The following is a 20,250-nucleotide window of genomic DNA, read 5'->3' on the forward strand; positions in this document are numbered from 1 at the left end:
CTATGGCAATTCTAGGGATATATTGGCTGACATGAGAGCTGACTCAGTTCACACTTGTAGACACTATACATCACCATCTTGCTGTATTGTGACAGAGAAGTAATTTGGATTGACCTTCAAGGGAGTGTACAATGTCTGCTCCATTGTATAAAAAGCTGACTTTAATTAGAGCCTGTAAAAGCACAACTCCACATGGGAATATCTTTGCATATGCATTTACTTTGGATTTAACTTGTCTTGAATCTAGTTTTATGTTATATTAATGTAGGCAGTTACATTATGTGCCAGCTATTTTTGTGTTTAATGTCCGTACTCTGTTTTCCTTTGCTTTTCATAGTTTCATGGACATTAGAGTGAATATCCTATGTCTTCTTTTCAGTGTGAGTTTTTTGCACATGTGTGATGGTTCACCTTATTTCTTATTAGTCAGGAATATCTTGAAGGCACACAACAACAAAAACAACAAGTTGTATGTTTCTAGCTAGGGTGATGTTCTCATAGTGCAGTGGGAATACCAACAGTACCTTCCTAGAATTTTTGGAGTGCTGCTATGCTAAATAGTAGTGAACTATTTGGCTATATCTTACATTGTAGTGTGTGTTAAGGGTCAGAGTTCACACATCTGTATCTATGTGAAGGGATCAAGTTGTTACACACATAATAAATTACAAATCAGGTGACTATATTTATGGCTGGGAGCAATTTCTCTCATTGCAGCTGTTGGAAAAATAATGCAGCAACACTGATGAGAATTTCAATGTATGTTGTGTAAATTGGTCCTGGAACTTGGCCTTTGCAGAAGTAGTAACATATTTAGGCTGTGGCACTAAAGGCTAATTTCAGACCAGTTTTATGGCATAGATTGTTAGCATGGCAGTGCCATCTGTTGTGGAAAACTTTTCTATTTAGCTTTTGGCAACTACTGTAATTTCATACTATCTTGAGACTTGGTGGCTTTGGTCAGTCAGTTTTACTGGAATGTGGTATCTTTGATGTTCGAAGCTAAAATCAACTGAACCTTCTGTATAACATGTGAAATGAATGCATACTTGTATAATATCTTTATATAGGTCCATAGGACTTAGTATACAGATGATTAATTGAGTCAAATGTTACAGAATGTGTTCTTAAAAAATCTGATTGTCACAAAAGTTCAAATACTTTGAGATACTATATATATGAGATCACATCTTGCCAGATTTTCATGTTGATACTAAAAATGGAATGATGTGAGAAAACAAATGAAAGCTCCTGCATAATACCTGCATGTTCTTGTACTTCTGTGTTTTATCTATTTTAATCTGGTGTGAGCTGTGCATTTGCTTGAGTGATAGACACCTGTTTTCCAGTCCCTTATAGAAGCTCTAATGAGACCAAAACAGCTCTTGGCAAAATCCTCTTTGGCTTCAAAGAACAGTTTGCACATACTGTCTTCCATATGTTCATATTGGTTGCTGCCATATGATTAAAACCACCAGAAATCTACAAACTACAAGCATATGCTGAATGTTTTTGTTCATTAGGCCCCACTCTGAGTGAGAACTAGGGAAACTTTACCATTCAAACAGCTCAGTGAAAACTTGTACGTGTTGATGGCTGACTACCATTACAGAATGCCTTAAGTTATCATGGTTGATACCTATAAGAGTATTTGTTCATTTTGTTAAAGGATAGCTTGTGCTTATAGGTAGCTAGCAGACAATATGCCTCTTGTGAAAAGTGAGAAGAAACAGACTAGTTGCACATTTGAGGCTGTTTTGCATTGACCTAGCATAGCTCTGCTTGTCTATTGAGAAGGGGCGTTTACTGGTTTACTGTATTGTTAAATGGTCCCAAACAAACCATGAATTGTAAACTAATGGCAACCTGTACTATAAAATGGGCTTTTGTTCCTGGCTTCTTTGGGTGCATTTGACCATTATATGTGTTTGGGTGTCATATAAAGCTTTTCTCTTTCTGTTATGAAAAGATAGGGGCAAATGGACAACATGTATAGTCATGGGCCTAGAATGTTGAAACTAGGATTCTTACTAGTGTGTAACTCCTTCACATTGCAGTTTATTAAGCTAGTGATCCTTGTTTATCATTACATATGAGTGAGTGGCACTGAATGGTGATGTTTTCTTAGTAGTCAAACCTGCTGCAGCAGTCTTCACCCTTGATGTATAGCAATGTCGAACTGGAAGTGAATAAAGATTGTAAAGTACAGTATAACATTAAGGAAAGAATTCCAAGGCTGCAACCTCAACAGTTTGTCTTTTGTTAATTGGTAATTTGCCACTGCCATTTCTTTTTTATTATAATTGTGTGTAGTATTGCTTGACATTGTGGTTTGAGTGTTGGACTACGATTCTAGAGGGTTCAATTCCTAGATTGGCCAAAAAACCCACTGGGTGATGTTGGGCAAGTCACGCTCTCTCAGCCTAGGAGAAGGTAATGGCAGACTTCCTCTGAACAAATCTTGCCAGGAAAGCCCCATGATAGGTTTGATTTATTTAGGGTTGCTGTAAGCTGGAAACAACTTGAAGCCACACAACAACAGTGTAATGCAGTCTAGATAAACGTTTCTATCTTCCCTATTTGCCTAAATGTAGATTGTTTTAATATGTGTACATCTTATTTGTCCTTTTAAATTGATGGGTATTTTAACTGGTGTGTTTTAACTTATGTTTGTTAATTGTTGTTGTCGCCTGCTTTGATCCATGGGGAGAAGTGGGTAAGAAATCAGTGGGAATGCTTTAACCATATTTTGGTTTTTTGAGTTCTCTTGTATTCTGGAGAGTGCCAAGAGAGCAAGAGAGAAAGCTGTGCTTCATGCATTAGGACAAAAGACTAAGCAAGCTATTTATTCATCAGGAGTAGCCTGAAAAGTAGTCATCTCGCTTATATGGCTGGGTTAGGCTTCTTTTAATTAGCATTTTTCAGGTTCTCTACTGAGTAGACAATTAAGTAGCATGACTAGAAAGGGCAGCATTTTCTCCTTTTGTAAATCTTAATTACATACTGTATAGAATTCTAGAAGAAATATGCCTTTATGATGACCACATCAAAGCTAAATATTTTAAATTAACCTTATTAAAAGAAAGAGATTGATTATTGATTGATCCTTGTACATAAGATACTTGTCTTTGACAGGTGAGTTAAAAATTCTGTAAGGAAATTATCAGACTACTTTATTATTTTATTGTAGGCATAATATAAACACTGCAGCATTCTCAGTGAACAGCTTGCTGTATTAATAAACAACAAGACAAGAAGATTTTTGGCTGTGTTGTTGGTTTTAAAATGTATTTAAATTGATCTTAAGGTTAGGAGCAGCCAGTTAAAGCTAATAAGGAAATAAATACTTATCAAATGCTCCTAAGTGGTGGTATTCAATCATGCCATCATTTTTAACTTAAATCCTCTTGAACCTTCTGCTTTTGAATGTGCCAAGTTACTGCTTAAAAAAAATGTTGATCTGCATTTGTTTACTAGTACCATAAAAATACACTCATCTCTCCACATTTGCTGAGGTTAGGGGCACAGTACCCCTATGAATGTGGAAAATAATAACAAAAACACTATGTTTTTACCTGCGAGAGCATCTCTCTAAGAATCTCTAAATCCTCCAGCGCAACTTTGTAATCAGCATCTGCCAGACACTGACCATAGAATTGCACTGGAGGAGCTACAAATGCCTAGTGCAGTGTTCTCTCTAGGAATCTCTAGGTCTTTCAGTGCGACTTCTGGTTAAAGTCATTCCTAGAGAACATAATAATAAAATGGGTGAATAATAAAATTTGCAAAAGGCAAAGGTGCAAATGTGGAGGGATGAATACCATATATACTCCACTATAAATCGACGTCATGTATAAATTGAGGGCAGATTTTGGGGCCAAAATACTGGATTTTGGTATGACCCATGGATACGTCAAGGATAAACTTAGGGGCATGTAACAACGAGTCTAAAGGATGAAGCAAAGAAGAACAATGCCAAAGAGCTTGCAAAATAACAGCAGGAATAATTGTTTTTGCTCACCCTAAAGGCTGGTGCTTCAAGGACAGATTATGCTTTTCTGTCTTTCACTAGGGAATGGTTCATTTTTTATATGTAAGGTTTAAAGTACATCACTTACATTGACCCGTGGATAAGTTGACTCAGGTTTTCCTGGTTTATTTTTTGACTAAAATTTCTAGACTTATGCATGAGCATATACAGTATATATTATTTTGCTTCACAACAGAACAGAAGAGCTTATTTATTCCCCAGACAGTATTCTTATTCAAGCAGGGTTTAGCTGATCTTGCATATCCACAGGAGCAGAATTGCATGAAGTGTGTTTTTAGATCAATACAATTTCCTAGTGTTAGATTGCCGTATCCAGCTTTTCTACAGATTTTGTCTGTTTAATTTGTCTATATTATATAGCATCGGCAGATGTTACGTTGCTTTCTCATACCTTTCAAATCACAGCAGAAGATCAAGGTATGGAATTACAGTTTTGTAAATAGCCTCTGGAAATATCTGTCTTCACACTGAGGCTGCAATCCTGTGGTCCCTAGAAGGGCGTAGTTCTTTTCTCTTCCTTTGGCACCTGTAGAACAGGGGTGTGGGTGGGAAAAACTAGAAGGAAAACCATAGGATAAAGAGTCCTTTAGCTTTGTCCTGGCTGGTTCAAGCCTTTGCAGCACTTTGGAAGGGATGGTTCCATCACCACCATCTCTACCAGTTACTTTGCAGAGCAATTTTACAAAGACAGGGGAAAGAGTCTCTTCTTCTGCTACAGGTTCTTCTCCATTCCATCTGTAGGGTTGCTATGTAAAGTAAAAGGTGGTAGTGGGGGATCATCATAAACTTTATTTATTCAAACATTTTAAATTGATCTTCATCCATTTAGGTTTGTTGTTGTGTGCCATCAAGTCGTTTCTGACCCTATCGTGGCGTTTTCTTGGCAGGTTTCTTCAGAGGGGGTTTGCCATTGCCATCCTCTGAAGACTGTCACTTGCTGAAGGTTACCTGGAGGGTTTCCATGACTGAGTAAGGATTTGAACCCTGCTTTCCAGAATCATAGTCCAATACTCAAACAGGGCAGTAGTAAAATATAATTAAAACAATAAGAACACCCCAAACCAGTACTCATAATAAAATCAAAGGAAAGCAGCAAGTAGAAGAGAAAGAAAATCAATCAGTTAAATCCCTGAGTACACAAAAAGTGTTCAAGCTGCTTCAAAAAAATTAAATACAATTGAATATGTAACTTCTAAAAATAAGTGCCTTTTATTCTACAGCTGTATAGCACTATTACATTTCATATTTTTTGTTAAATCAGATGAATAAATTCTTACATATCTTTGGAAGATAACTTGTAGGCGTTGCAGACAGAAAGTGCCAATACCACCTTTCTTCTCACTTTTTGACTATCAGTTTAATGGAATAATGTTCTTCTCATATCATTAAATACTTAATGATCTGTGGGCAAAGAGTGGACTATGGGCCAGATGTAGCCCCAGAAGGCTTTGTCTGCCCTCTCATACTTTTCTCCTCTCTGACTTGGTCTGCCCTTCCCAAAGCCTCCATACTCCTCTACATTTTTTAGGCATCACAAAATGGTAACAGCACTTTAATGTTATACAGCTGTGCACTGATTAAGTGAGTACAAACTAGAAGTCATATCCACTTTTGTGTTTGACTGAAAATTACCCAAAATGGATTGGTATGGCTTAACCTGGGGGTGATAAGTGGCTTTCATACCAGCTGCATTGCCCACCTCTGTTTAAGAATTTTTCATGGTAAACACTATATGTATGAAAACTAGTGTAATATCACATATTAAGTCATTAAGTCATGCTTGTTGTGTTTGTAAGGTTACCTCTCATTTCCATCACATACTGTATTAGCATTGATGATATGACTGGCAGTAAGAGGGGTTCTAATGGGAATATTCTCAGGAATTCCATTTTCTTCTCTCTTTAGAGAGATATGGTCTGTTTCATATCAGCAAAGATCATTCTATGAATTATTTGCAATGAAATGCTCTGCTGCTTATTTTTACTACTACTGCTGGCTTTATTATGAAATACAAGCATAATGTTTATAATGTCTTTATGCCATGACAAGGGAAAACTAGGTTTGGAGCATTTGCTTCTTTTCTTTTTTTTTAAAGCTGACAATGTGATCTTTCATTCTGATCTGGAGAGATAATTGTGTCTGAATACTAAAAAGCTTCAGAGGTGTCATTGATACCTAATTAAAAAAATTATAAATGTACATAACAAAGTCTACAGTACCAAGCATGTTTATTCTGAATACAGTCAGCCCTTCTTATACACGGATTTTTTATACACGGATTCAAGCATACACGGTTTGAAAATGTTCCAAAAAAGTATAAATTTACCTTGATGTTCCATTTTTTATTAGGGACACCATTTTGCTATGTCATTATACTTAATGGGACTTGAGCATACACAGATTTTGTTATACACGGGGGATCTTGGAACCAAACCCCAGCGTATAACAAGGATCCACTGTAATTAGATTATTATTTTCTTGAAGACAGTAGTCCCTCAACCAATGCCAGTTGAAAATATTCCAAATTGTCTTACTTTTTTATTCTTGTCCACATCTTGCCATAACACTTTCTAGTTCCAATAGCAATAGCAAGTACATTTCTATACTGTTTACCAATTTACTAAGTGGTTACAAAGTGCAACTTAATTGCCCCCAACAAGCTGGGTATTCATTTTAGCGACCTACAGAAGGATGCCAATTCCAGTGAGACTTGCTTAAAAAAATAACTTGCTAATTTGTGGTATATTCTACCGTTGTAACACATTGATCAATACTAGGCTGTTCAGCATAGTGTTGGATAATAAGTAAAATATGTAAGAGTTCTTGTGTTTAAAAAGCCTAGTGTAACAATATTTAAATATGTTTGCTCAGGATGGTAACAGGGAAAAATTCAGGTCTTGTATTCTGCATACTTGATAGGAATTCAAAATGAGATTTAAATGTTTTATTTCCTCCTAGACCTAGCTAATTTATGCATCTTTCTAAATGGTCTGAAAGGCTACAAATAGTGTCATAGTTAAAATAGGCATCTGTTGTTGTTATCTTGGCAGTGAGGATGTTTTTCTATTGCTAAAAGCCTAAGCTTGACTGACTAAAAGTTAATGCTGACATTCATCCTCTAGAGCACAGGTGGGGAACTTACAGCCCTCCAGGTTCTGACGAACTACCGTTCTCACTTCTCACCATCAGCCAAAGCTGAACAAAGTTTTAGCAAGGTTTGTGAGGGCTTGGTTGTAGCTCTTCCCCTTATGGTGATGCTACCAGCATTCAAAACATATTAGGATAAATGCATTCAAATATATACCTATGCTATTTTTTTTACTGATCTTTTTTGAACAGATTTTGCCATTTTGGAAAATGGATGCAAACAAAAGTACTGTACTTGCTGTTAGGGGAATGAGAAACTTGTCCAAGCTGTGTTTGCTCTTGGTGAAATGAGAAATTTGTCAAAAACTGAAACTTAACATGTTCTCCCATCCCTGCATTATTGTGGTTAAAATTGTATAGAAGGAAATAGCAAAATTTTATGACTGGTGCAAGTCAGTGGTTTGTGAAGTATTCATTATAAAAAGCTGTCACTTGTAGCTATTTTAAGAGAATGTGGCTTAGAGCATGAATTATTTTTCTACAAACTGGAGGGGTCTTTCCTTCCATTCTTAGAAGTTGAGGTGATCAAGTGAAGATTACATCTGTCAGAGGCAGTGGAGATTGGGTAATTTTTACTGATTCTCCTTTGCCCACTGGCGCCCCTGCACTGTTTTCAGTGCTGGTTGTAAGCAGATTTTGTTTGGAGGTATAATTTTGGATGCACAGGGGTCAATAAGTTACATACAGACAGCGCCTGTGTTAGAAAGTAGAATCAGTTGAACAGTTGAACCCAGTCTTTTTAGCTTGCAAATGCATTTTGGGCTCCAGAAAATCTAAATAACACACTATATATCACTTTTGCGTGCATGGAGGGTCAGCTCTTTCCATAGGCAAGTTTTCGGACGGCCTACATGTAAGCCTCATCCCTGTAGAACTGAAGAAAGAAGAACTGATGAAAGAGCAGACCCCCTTGCTGAATTAATAGAACTTGTCTGTAATTTGCAAGCGAAAGATTGAGTCATTGAGAAGTGAGTCATGGAAAAGCAAGGACTGCCTCTAAGTTGACTTGTACAGATGACAAAAGTTAGCTTCTTAACCGATAGCATGGGGAGGATTTTTTTCTTTAGTATTTCATCCTGCTTCAAGGAACTTAAGTGATGCTGCATGCAGTTATTTCAATTTTTCCCATAGCGTTGTGGTTAGATGTATATGAGCTGGTACTGGTCCAACATTAATCAGTATATGGCCTTGAAAATTCGTAACTGAGTAAGACAAAAATGCTAATCCTGGTAGCTCTTTAGCTTTGGAACTCTTAAGATTCATTTTGGGTAAGTTTCTTTTGCAGATGTGGGATTATATACTTGCATCTACAGTGGTACCCCGGGATACGAAATACCCACGTTACGAAATTTCCGGGATACGAAAAAATCCCATAAGAAATAACTGTTCCGGGTTACGAAGGTTATTTCGGGTTACGAAGAAAATTTTGGTGCTTTTCGGCGCTATTTCACACGAAATCGCGGCTTTTCCCCATTAGCGCCTATGGGTTTTTGGCTTGCGAAGGCTTTTCGGGTTACGAAAGCGGCGGCGGAACGAATTAATTTCGTAACCCGAGGTACCACTGTATAAAGCTGAACAGCTTTATTTCAAGCTTCTTTATATCTTCTATCTTCAATTTTTCAATCTTACTGAAACCAAAAGGGTTTAAATTTAAACCAGTTTCCTAGAAATTAAAAAGGGAATTGCGTGTGTGTTTCAGTGTGCAGAAACAGGTTTCTTTCACATTGTGATATTAATGAAGGTTCGTGTCATACCTATATAAAAAATTGAACTTGCTGATTAGTCAAAACACGAGTCTGATGTTGCTGTGGAATATGAGTCCATATCAGGAATGTTGGCAGCCAAGAGGAGCAGTGGAAGATTATCATGCTGAAGAGCATAGCCAGGTTGTATATTTTGAGTAAATTATACATGGTATACGTATAATTTAATGAAGCTGATGTGAGCCTAGTTATGATGGACGTATTGCATTTGGTATTCTTAGGGCTGGAGCACATTACTACATTCGCCATGGTGGCGATGCTGTTGAAAACAGGAGCATGGAAGTTCATATCATGATCGTGGAGCTCCACACAGTAAGTACTCCTGTAAGTTATGACCAGTATAGTGGTTTTAGCAGCATCACTGTGGCAAAATGTTATGTGTACTCCAACCCCTTAGTCTGGAATTGCTGTATCAATTACAGCTGGCCCTTAACATTCAAGGACTTGGTATTCGCAAATTTGGTTATTCGTGATCTGCACATGACCCCCTTCCATCTCCGATGCCTGGGACAGCTGGCTAGAGCTGTCCCAAGCATCGGAGGGGAAGTGGGACAGGCTTGTGCATGAGCTCTCCTGACCCTCCCATGTCAGCATTGGAGGGGAGGTGGGAAGGACTCATGTGCAGGCTTTTCTTGCCCCTCCCATGCCTGGGACAGCTTGCTACAGCAGTCCCATGTATCGGAGGGGAGGTTGGAGGGGCTCACCTTATTCACACACACATGCATACAAAAATTTCCATATCCTCAATAAAAGTAAAATTTCCAGGTTCTAAAATAGGAGTTCGTTATATTATAATTCTTACATCCGCCTATTAGTTTTGGCAGTTTTATTGGTTATTTACATCGAACTCTCAAGGAAATGTGAGTTAATTTTTAAAGCAATAAGCACTCCCTTTCTCATAGCAGTCACCAATTGTATTTCTGTGCAAGTCATCCTTGTGCATCCTTTTATATAAACTCTCTTTTCATTGTTTCCAAAGTCTCATTTTAAAATTCTGAAACATCTGTAAGAAGCTAACATGGATGGAAGAATTTTGATTTGGAAAACATGGTTTTATTTTCAGAGTATAGACCTTGCTGTGGAATTTTTTGTGATATCAGTGAAATGTACAAAGGTTCCCCTTGCAAACTTTATAGTTTAGCTAGTGGATATTGCCGGTGCAGCTAAAAAACAACAAAAATTTAAATACTAATGGCATACTAACATGATAGCCATTTCACTTGATCCCTCCTTCCCTCCCTCCCTCTCCTTCCTTCCTTCCTTCCTTTCTTTTTTGAAGATAATGAGGAGCTTAGATGCCAAAGCATCCTGTTCTTCCTTCATTTTTCTCCTTCTTGCGAATATTTTCCTGCTCCAGGGTTTCCAGAATGCAGTTCTGAACACTTTTCAGACCATAAACTACCATAGCACATACTTGGGGTGGTGTGTGTTTTCTGCGTGAAGCGTGTAGCTTGCTCTTCGTTTACATGCTATGTAGTTTTTAAATATCTGGCACAATGACCCACTAGTCTTTTTCCCTAGGGGGTATTTTTCAGACATTTTGGTGTATTGATTATTTTTGGCATATTCCTGAGGTAGCATAGGTATTAAAAGATTTTCTTCTTAGTACATGATAAAGGGAGGAAAGAAAAAAAAATAGATTCAAAGGTGCCAATATTACATTTATTGCACTTGTCAGAGATGAATTGTCTGCAGTTTTTCCTGGTTAGTAAGGAATATTCTAGGAAAGAATGGAACCACTATAGGACAGTACCGCTAAACCCCATCCCAGAGGGGCAACTCAGAGGGATACCATTGTCAAAAACCACTGAGAAGTCTAGCAGAACCAACAAGGACACACTCATCCTGTCAGTTCTCTGTGTAGGTTATCCACCAAGGCAACCAAAGCTGTCTCTGTCCCATAACCAGGTCTGAAACCAGACTGAAATGAATCAAGATACCATATATACTCATGTATAAGTTGACCTGATGTATATGTCGAGGGCAGGTTTGGGGACCAAACCATGGATTTTGATATAACCCATGGATAAGTTGAGCGTCAAACTCAGGGCCATGTATCAAAGGATCTAAACGGAGGGGAGAAATGCCACTTTGCTCTCTCCTTCTCCCTCTCTGGACCTCTCCCAAGGTCACCGTCTGGGCATGCAAAATGTGGACACAAACCTCCAATTTCCCTCCCTTACTCACAATCTTCCCCAAGGCTGATGGCTTGGGAAAAAAGGGGGGGACACAGACCTCCAATTTCCCTCTCTTCCCCACAACTTTCCCAAAAGCTGCTGGCTTGCAAAAAGAGGGATACAGACTTCCAATTTCCCTCCATTCCCCACAATCTTTCCCAAAGCTGCTGGCTTGCAAAAGGGGGACACAGACCTCTGATTTCTCTCCTCTCCTGCCTCCCTCCTTTCTCCACAGCTTTCCCAAGGCTCACGGAGAAGTATTAGCATATTGACCTGTACATACGTCTACCTAGGGTTTTGGAGCCCATTTTTTGGGCTTAAATTTTGCAATTTCTAGATCAGGGGTAGGCAACCTTTTTGAGCCGGGGGCCGGGTTGCTGTCCCTCAGACAACTGGGGGGGCCGAACTCAAAATGGCGTCCGGAGTGGTGTGGAAGCTGCGGGGGGGGGGGGGGGCAGGACCGGGCTGGGGCTGGTCCCAAGGCCTCGCCGTGCCGTATCCGGCCTGCGGGCTGTAGGTTGCTGACCCCTGTCCTAGATTATTATATACGGTAATCAGCCTCATCCAGGAACCCCTGGAGTTGAGAACCCACCACATGCTGCAGCACATTGCCTAAAAGTGGGATACTGAAGACCAGCCTATATGTGTCCAATGTAGTAGGATCCAGGGAAGTTTTTTTCGGAAGAGGTCTTAGCACAGCCTCCTTCAGGTGTGTCAGAACCCTGCCTTGTTGTAAAGAAGCTTTAATAACTTCCCTTACTCACTCAGCCAGTCCTCTTTTTTAGTTAACCATGAAAGGCAAGGGTCTAGTACACATGTGGTGGCTCTCACCTCTCCACAAATCATGTCCATATCCTTAGCCTTCACAAATGGGAAAGTATCCATCAGTACTGGATGAGTGGGGGCCAAAGTTACATCCACCAGAACGATATCAACTCTGATGTCTAAATCAGAGCGAATCCAATTGATTTTATCTGCAAAATGGTGGGAAAATGCTTTACAACAAGCTGTTGAGTGGTTAACCTTCTTCTCTGGACCAGATCTTTAACAGATCCCTCACCATGCTTTTTTTTTTTTTTTTTTTTTGTTTTTTTTTTTTTTTTTTTTTTTCTGTGATGTTGTGTCATCTACAATGGATTTAGTGAGAAACACCTTTTTTTGCTGTCTTTATTGTCCTACCATAGGCTTTCAAATAGATTTTAGCCTTTTTTTTAGTCAGGCGCATTCTCAGAATCATATAATAGAATAATAGAGTTGGAAGAGACCGCAAGGGCCATCCAGTCCAACCCCCTGCCATGCAGGAAATCCAAATCAAAGCATCCCTGACAGAGGGCCATCCAGCCTCTGTTTAAAGACCTCCAAGGAGGGAGATTCCAATACACTCCGAGGGAGTGTGTTCCACTGTCGTACAGTCCTTACTGTCAGGAAGTTCTTCGTAATGTTGAGGTGGAATCTTTTTTGCTGTAGCTTGCATCCATTGTTCCGGGTCCTGTTCTCTGGAGCAGCAGAAAACAAGCTTGCTCCCTCTTCAATATGATATCCCATCAAATATTGAACAGGTCTATCATATCACCTCTTAACCTTCTCTTCTCCAGGCTAAACATCCACAGCTCCCTAAGTCGTTTCTCATAGGGCATGGCTCCCAGACCCTTCACCATTTTAGTTGCTCTCCTTTGGACATGCTCCAGTTTCTCCACATCCTTTTTAAATTGTAGTGCCCAGAACTGGACACAGTATTCCAGGTGGGGCCTGACCAGAGCAGAATATAGTGGCACTATTACTTCCCTTGATCTAGACACTATACTTTTATTGATGTAGCCTAGAATTGCATTGGCCTTTTTAGCTGCTGCATCACACTGTTGACTCATGTTCAACTTGTGGTCTACTTGGACTCCCAGATCCCTTTCACATGTAGTTTCATTCAGTCAGGTGTCCCCCATCCTATATCTGTGCATTTCATTTTTCTGCCCTAAGTGCAGTACCTTACATTTCTCCCTGATGAAGTTCATTTTCTTAGCTTTGGCCCAACTTTCTAGTTTATTCAAGTCATCTTAAATTTTGATCCTGTCCTCTGGGATATTAGCTACCCCCCCCCTAGTTTAGTGTTATCTGCAAATTTGATAAGTATGCCCCCAATTTTGTCCTCCAAGTCATTGATAAAGATGTTGAATAGCACTGGGCCCAGGACAGAACTCTGTGGGACCCCACTGGTCACTTCTCTCCAGGATGAAAAGAAGCCATTGTTGAGCATCCTTTGGCTTCGGCCAGTCAACCAGTTACAAATCCACGTAACAGTTGCCTTGGCTAACCCACATTTTACAAGCTTGTTTGCAAGAATGTCATGGGGAACTTTGTCAAAGGCCTTACTGAAATCAAGATATACTATATCCACAGCATTCCCTCCATCTACCAAGCTGGTAATTTTATTGAGAGAGAGAGAGAGAGAGTGATCAGGTTTGTCTAGCATGACTTGTTTTTCTGAAACCCATGTTGACTTTTTGTGATTACAGAGTTGCCTTCTAGATGTTCTGTTTAATGATCTGCTCTAAAATCTTTCCTGGTATTGATGTCAGACTAACTGGACGATAATTGTTGGGTTCCTCTTTTTTTCCCTTTTTGAAGATGAGGACATTTCCCCTCCTCCAGTTTTCTGCCACTGTCACTCTAGTTTCTGCCTCATTCGTTTCATTGCTGCCAGCTCCTTAGAAAACCAGGGCACTGGTTTAGCTCAGGAACAATCATATCAACCACCCCGGCCATTTCCCTATTCCAGAGATCAACCAAGGCTTTGACAGGATCCCCTACCAAGGCAGCTGAAAAGCCCCCAAGAACTATTAGGAATTCATCTGGACCCAAAAGCCATAATAATGAAATGATAGACAAGTGCCTCCATTCCCAGATCCCTATCCCCCTTCCCTGTACAGAAAAGAAGAGTAATTTTGGCAGTATGAATGGGCCAGATACCACTTGAGACAGACCCATGGTTGTCATGGCAGACATAAAGTTCTTAGCCACTCCCAACTAGGTAGCCTCAGGTGTTGAAGTCCCTCAGTGCCACAAGCCACAGAGACTCCAACATCACCTCTTAAGATCACCCTGGCAAGTACAGAAAGGAGACTGTTGAGCAGTGGGTACTCCAACAGAATTCCTAATTTGTCTCGGCTCCCTACCTTTAAATGAACACACTAAAACCCTGCAGGCTGAGGGATAGGGTGCCTGGTCAGGGGGATATCATCTGAATAGACCACTGCAACCCCACCTCTTTGCCCCCAGGTCTTGTCTGCTGTTGCACAGAGAATCTTGGTGGGCAGAGCTGAGAGAGGCCCTCCAGCCTCACCCAGGTCTCTATAATACATGCCAAGTTGGCATGTTTATCCAGAATCAAGTCCTGGATATCAGCTGTGATACCATTCACTTGCAGCATTTTCAGCACAAGGATGTTGCTACCATGGCTACCCAGATTATTAAAGCATGAGATGGGGTGGTGTTGTATTATTTTAAAGTAGTTTTAACATTTTTATCTTTTTAATTGTATTTTATTCTTTTAACATGTAACTTGTTTTAATATTGTAATAATTTAATTCTATTTCAATGTACAGTACTATTGTTATGTACTTTTAATTGTACTGCTTTTTAATGTGAGCTGCCCTGAGTCCCAATTTTGGGGTAAGGGTGGGATATAGACAGACAGGCAGACCAGATTATTTGGGATGGGAGACAGTTTAGAGGTGACTAACACCGTATTGTAAGTTCTACCCCCAAGATAGTACAACCGTCTCCCATTTCCAGATCTCTCTCAACCCTGTATAACTTGAATGGCTGGTCCTTGAGTACTATTACCTCCCTCTCTTTCTTGGCAACTAGTAGCAGGATGGCTTGGGGTCTCTGGCAGACCTCCTCCTCCCATATCACTGTTTCCCTTTACTTTCATCTTCACTCAAATGCTCTCAACTTCTCTTCCATGCTTGAAGTTGTAGGTCTTCTTACAGATGGACATAATCTTGACATATAATTTTACTCTTTTCTATTTCATCTATTTCCACTGAATATGTTTTCTTTTGAATAGGTTATATTTCTCTATTACTACATCTAACTAAATTTCAGTTATGGCTGTTAAATCACATTTGCCTTTTTGTGTTAGGAATTAAAATTCATCTTGTTTGTTTAACATTTGGCATACATTGCTCTAGAGAAGTTTAAGACAATGATGCTCTTCTGTCCCTTATTAACTGATGTGTTCTTGTACAGGTGTACCAATTTCCCTTGTATCATTGATGCTGTTGTCCCAAGTACTTTATGATATGCTGCCCTGTGGAATACTGCCTCCTTCCCTATATATCTTAGAGTTTAAAGGCCTCCTGATCAGTTTTGTGACACTCCTAGCAAATGCTTTCTTACCAACAACTGTGAGGTGCAACCCATCTCTTAAATAATAATAATAATAATAATAATCAGCCCTCATTAGTCTCATTGCTGCTGTTGGCTGCCTTCAAGTTGTTTTGACTTATGTGTGACCCTACATGGGGTTTTCTTGATAATATTGATCAGAGCTTGGCATTGCCTTTCCCTGAGGCTTAGAGCATGGTGGCTTGGCCAAGGTCACCTAGTGTGGTTTCATGGTCAAGCAAGGAATAAAACTCTGGTCTCCAGAGTTGAGTCCATGGCTCTCTCAGTAGTCTCAATACACAAACACACACACACACACACACACACACACACAGAGGTACAGGTCGAGTCTTCTTTATCCAGAATTTGAAAATTCCAAAATCCAAAATTGTCCACATGGGTGGTTGAGATAGTGACATGTTTGCTTCTGATGGTCAGTGTAACCAAACTTTGTTTCATGCACAAAATATTTAAATATTATATATACCATACTTTAAGGCTATGTTATAATGTATTATGAGACATAAATGATGTCATGTTTAATTTGAGTCCCATCTCCAAGATATCTCATTATGTATATGCAATTTCCAAAATCAAAAAAGGCAAATGCAGAACACTTTGGGTCCCAAGCATTTTAGATAAGAGAGACTCAACCAGTACGAAATTTGAAATAACCAAAATACGGACACTTCTGGTCCCAAGAATTGGTGAAGTAAGGAACTCAAGCTGTAATAGTTTCAAATGACAATGAAGCTCAAATGACAATTCTTTGATCTTTCCTGGGCTATAAAGTGGCAATTAAGAAGAGTAAGACTTTCTGCCTTTCATTTACCCTCTGGGAGTATTGGTCATTGATGAATTATTAGCATGTGGTGCTGAATAGATAGTTCTATCCATTTTTATTTTAGTCCAAAATAAAATTGTATTTTGTGGAAAATGCATATCCAAAATGTTAACTTCTCCTATTGATTTTTATTCTACAGGTGATTACATCTGCCAAGTTACAAAGTTAAGGGAGTGTGACCATCACAACTTTTGCCTTCCGCAGAAGATTACAATGCTGAGCCAAGAGTTGGCATTCCATTGAGTACAGATGACCTATTTATTGAGAAGCCCCAAAGATCTTAGACAAATTTAATATTCCAGTCAAGTGTTTGCACAGGAGGCGAGGTATGCGTTGCCATTTGGATAACCAAAGAAAGTACATAATGAAAAAATGGAAATGGAAAATCTGACTCCACAAGATATATCCAGGTGAGTTTGCTGCAAGAGGAAAAGATTGAGATCATCCCAATCACATGTGTTAGAATCGTAGCGAAATGTGCTACTGCACCTATGTGGTGGAGGGTTGTTAACCTGAATACAGCATACCTCACCTATGGGAAATGTATGCAGCCGAATGTGCTTTTTTTTCTTGATTTGCCTTATAATTTTGATAGAGCCTAAAGGCAACAGATCCCACTGATCTTGGAAGCTAAGCAAGTCAGTCTGCTTAGTACTTGGATGGAAGAAGACTAACAAAAATTAGATGCTGTAGGATGTATTTCAGGGAAGAGGAATTGGCAAAAACCTTGTGAGCATGCGATAAAGTGACACGTTCAGTTTTAACAAAGGCTCCAACAGCCTTCCTCGCCTTTGTCCCCCAATGACCATTGTTAAACTGAATGTGTCACTTTATCGCAATGCCACAAGGTTTTGAATTTGAGATGACATTCTCACACGCAGCAGCTATATAGATTTGTCTCTGGACTCTCCACTCCAAATAGCATCTGAGAAAGTAGGTTCCAGCCCTATAAAAGTCATGCTACCAACCTCTCTCAAAGGTGCTGCAAGATCCCATTGCATACTGGTTTTCCAGATGAACACAGTCATGTCTCTGAAGAGCGTCCCTATTGTATGTGAATGTCAGAAAATATATGTACAATCTTCAGGTTTATAAGATGTTCATGCTATTGAATTGGGTAGCATTTATTCATGTAATAGCCAGAACCACATGCATTTTTGTTTGTACGAAGAAATAAACCTGTTTCCAAACCTGCAGGTTCTCAGAGTTTCTTGGTTTTGTTTCGTATGATAGGAACCTTAAAGGTTAATAAAAACCTGGTTCAGATGGGGCAGTGAACCTGGATTCTGTGATCTCTGAGACTGAGACACTAGCTAGGCAGATAGACTATAGGAAAGGCTCCAAAAACCTGCATTTAGTGTTCCTTAAACTTCCTAAAAGTTCCAGCCACTTCTAACATATCGTAATGCTTAAAGGATCTTTGCTGCTAAGGAGTGTGGGAAGGGGAGGTAAATGTTATTTCAACAGAAAATAGTTGGCAATTGGTAAACTACAGGACAAACAAAAACGTTTGGTATTTGGCCCATTAGCACCAACTAGTTTTCATCCACATTTCTATGTCCAGTTACCTAATCAGGGGACATTAAGAGTTATGTCATGTTAATATCTTGGTGATGAGTTTTAAAAAGATGTGAAAAGTGAAGACGTGGCTTTGCCTCACTGTTTTAGAGATTATTCTGAATCTGCTTACCTGGCAGTCTGGTTACTGATTTTTTCCATAGTAGTGGCCTTGTGTTAATTTTAGAACTATGTTTTACCTAATAAGTCATATAGGACCAAAATATTTTCATGTGTTAATGTTTCTTCCAGTCTAATATTGAGAACTGAACCTGCTCAGCAAGATGGTGAAAAAGGAAGTCCCAGAACCATCAGGGCCTTTCCTTCTGATGGCAGTCATCTTAACACAGTTGCCAGACCTTGAATTCTGCAGAAATCGCTAAGAGGCACTCGACAGGATGGCACAGGTGAGTGAACAGACATATACCAGCTTTCTTTAAATTTTATTGCATCCCCTCCATAAGAAATATGTTAATCAAACAAATTAAAACATAAATAAATGAAAAATCTGGAAGATGCAGTGTATGCATGATAATAAAAACTGAACATTGCTACCAGTCAGGATAGATCTGGTCAAATAAGTTGGGTAGAAATAAAGTCCTCCCCACCTCAAAAAACATATAAGATGAGACAATTGTGTTTGTTCACCAGATCCTGTACTGTTTTATGGATTAGGGTGTTACATAATGTATTTCAGTGGATAAGAGAGGTAGCTCTCATGTATGATTTATGAAGCTCTCCTTAAGCTGTGAGATTTCTAATTGACAGTTCCATATGCCCCAAGCAGAGCATCCCAGTGTTCTAAATGATTTTGTGTGTGAATAATACACTTGCAGTTATAATTGTAATCAAAGAACATAGAACTGTAGAGTTGGAAGAGACCACAAGGCCATCCAGTCCAACCCCCTGCCATGCAGGAAGTCTCAATCAAAGCATCCCAACAGATGGTCATTCAGCCTCTGCTTAAAGACCTCTAAGGAAGAAGATTCCACCATCTCTGAGGGAGTGTGTTCCACTGTTAAAACAGCCCTTACTGTCAGAAATCCTCCTAATGTTGATTGGAATCTCTTTTCCTGGAGCTTGCATCCATTGTTCTGGATCCTGTTCTCTGGAACAGCAGAAAACAAGCTTGTTCCCACCTCAATATGACATCCCTTCAAATATTTAAAAAGGGCTATCATACACCTCTAACCTTCTCTTCTCCAGGCTAAACATCCCCAGTTCCCTAACTCGTTCCTCATAGGTCAGTGATGGCGAACCTTTTTGAGTTCGCGTGCCAGGAGCGGGGCTTCCACCCCAGGATGGGGCTGGGTGCTGGGGCGGGGCTTCCGCCACCTGAGGGTCCCTCCTGGGGCATCAGAGGCCAGCAATAATAAATAATAAATAAATGCTTTATTTGTAACCGCCCTTCTTCCAATCAGGGCAGTGCACATCATGATACATATACAATATAAAAACAGTAAATCAGATTAAAATATACATTAAAATCAAATACTAGCCAGCTTATCATGGGCTATCGGGGGGGGCTAACTAGAGCTTGTATCGGGAACGCTTGCTAAACAGGAAGGTTTTAAGTCTCCTGAACTGGGCAGGGAGGTAGCCGAGCGGAGCTCTATGGGCAGCGTATTCCAGAGGGTTGGGGCCGAGATGGTAAATGTCCTGGAGGCTAATCTTGCCCCAGGACCCTCAGAGGTGCTGCCCAGATGTTCTGAGTGTGCGGGGCGGATGTATGGGGAGAGGCGGTCCTCAAGGTACCTGGGCCCAAGCCATGTAGGGCTTTATAGGTTATAACCAACACCTGTATTGCGCCCGGAAGCGAATTTAAGTATAGGTGTTATATGACTGGCCTGGGTGTGCCAGTGACCAGTCTGGCGCCATATTCGTACTAATTGTAGCTTCCGGGTATGGTACAAGGGTTGCCCCACGGAGCCCTTTGTCGGAAAGCGAAGGGAAGAAGAGGAGGAGAGGCCGGGCACGCGTCTCTGCTTCCTCCCCTCGGCCCTTCGCTCCCCGGCAAAAGGCTCCACGGAGCCCTTTGCGGGGAGCGAAGGGAAGAAGAGGAGGAGGAGGCTGGGCACCCGTCTCTGCCTTCTCCTCCTCGGCCCTTCGCTCCCTGGCAAAAGGCTCCACGGAGCCCGTCCCGGCGAGCCAAGGCAAGCCGGGCAGAGGAGGAGGCGGCTGGGCACGCACCCAGCCGCCTCCTTGGCCCTGGCTCCTCCCGGTGAGCCAAGGCAAGCCGGGAGGGAAAGGGCTCGGAGGAGGAGACAGACGCGCACGTGCCTCTGTCTCCTCTCCCAGGCGCCATTTTCTGGCTCCCGTTGTCTC

The 20,250-nt window shown here is 40.4% G+C and overlaps 1 protein-coding gene across 15 annotated transcripts in view; it reads left to right on the plus strand.

Annotated features, from left to right (window-relative positions):
• The window catches only part of RAF1 (Raf-1 proto-oncogene, serine/threonine kinase), a 188,190-nt gene that overhangs the window by 71,659 nt on the left and 96,281 nt on the right, over positions 1–20,250 (plus strand). For 3 of the 15 annotated variants that reach the window (XM_042448771.1, XM_042448765.1, XM_042448770.1), the window contains one exon: positions 9,183–9,285. The exons of 9 other annotated variants lie outside the window; for them this stretch is intronic. The gene's annotated coding sequence lies outside the window, so the exon portion shown is untranslated. The remainder of the gene's footprint in view (positions 1–9,182; positions 9,286–20,250) is intronic. 3 more of the 15 variants (XM_042448767.1, XM_042448764.1, XM_042448766.1) reach the window with 1 other exon arrangement.

This window comes from Sceloporus undulatus, chromosome 2 (genome assembly GCF_019175285.1).
Source record: "Sceloporus undulatus isolate JIND9_A2432 ecotype Alabama chromosome 2, SceUnd_v1.1, whole genome shotgun sequence".
Taxonomy (NCBI): Eukaryota; Metazoa; Chordata; class Lepidosauria; order Squamata; family Phrynosomatidae; genus Sceloporus; species Sceloporus undulatus.